Source organism: Sceloporus undulatus, chromosome 2, assembly GCF_019175285.1.
Source record: "Sceloporus undulatus isolate JIND9_A2432 ecotype Alabama chromosome 2, SceUnd_v1.1, whole genome shotgun sequence".
NCBI classification, from domain to species: domain Eukaryota; kingdom Metazoa; phylum Chordata; class Lepidosauria; order Squamata; family Phrynosomatidae; genus Sceloporus; species Sceloporus undulatus.
In genome coordinates this window covers 193,840,749-193,842,091 of record NC_056523.1, presented here as the reverse complement: position 1 = coordinate 193,842,091, position 1,343 = coordinate 193,840,749, and positions in this window count along the sequence as shown.

The window sequence follows — 1,343 nt, the reverse complement described above, 5'->3', positions numbered from 1 at the left end:
CTCTTCTCTATTCCACTGCCCTCCCCACCTGTCCCTCTACATTTCCATTCTTGTCTCCCCCATGAGGGCTTCCTCTTCTCAATGATCCTCTTTTTCCCTTCTAAGGGATATTTTAGCAGAGACTTCATGGATGACAATCCAATTCACTTCCTCAGATGCACTGATGGAGTACAGCATCCAAGTCTCAGGGGCTATGCACAGTAGTCTGGGGTGGGATCAGAGAGAAATGAGACTTGAGGTTTCATGGATGACAATCCAATCTACCTCAGGTGCACTGATGAGTAAGCAGTCCATGTGTATCTCTCTTCCTTACATTTCCCATTCCCCTCTTTCTCTTTCTCTAGTCCAGTGATGGTGAACCTTTTCAGGCCGAGTGCCCAAACTGCAACCCAAACCCACTTAGTTATTGCAAAGTGTCATGTCCATCTGACTTTCAGTAACAAACTCTGGCAAACTGTGCTGGGATGATGGACATGTGCCCACAGAGAGGGCTCTGAGTGCCACCTCTGGCACACGTGCCATAAGTTCGCCATCACTGCTCTAGTCTAATCTCTCATTCCTGCCACCTGAGTGGCTTACTCTCTCCCGTGAACCCTCCATTTCTTTCCTTCTAAATAAATTATTTTAGCGTGGGTTTCATGGATTCAATGCAATCCACTTCCTCGATGCATTGATGGAGTACAGCAGTCTCTGTGGGCATCTCCTCTCTCCTTAGATCTTCCCTTTCCCTTCTTTTCTCTTCCCACTTCCCCGTGTCCTCTATCATTTCCATTCCTAGTCCTGCTGAGTGGCTTCCTCTTCTCCACTGATTCTGTTTCTTTTCTTCCAATGATTTATTTTAGCATGAGGTTTCATGGATTCCAATCCAATCCACTTCCTTAGATGCATTGATGGAGTGCAGTGTTCAATCTCAGGTGATATGCACAGGTAGGTAATTCTGAGGCAGAAGAAATTAGCCTATAAAAGTATCACCAGAGTATGGACTTTAGGGGAAAGAGAACTGTTAGCATAGCCACAAATCTTCAAAGGGCTAGTTTGGCATAAATATTCTGCTGTGCTAAACTAATACATGGCCCTGTGAGGCTGTTAATTGTTTCTCAAGTATTAAAACAATGATTTTGCTTTCAGAAAACCTATTGCTAGTGTTTATAGAGACGGTTAGGGAGTTATAAACACAATTGTAATGAAAACAGATCGTTAATGTGGACACTTCAAGAAGTTGTGAATTTCAATGAATGATAATAGTAACTCACTCTAAACCACAGTTGTGGTCTTTGGTTTAAATAAAAACCCTCACCGCTGGAGCTAGAAGGCAAAACTTCATAGGGCCTATTTCAATTATC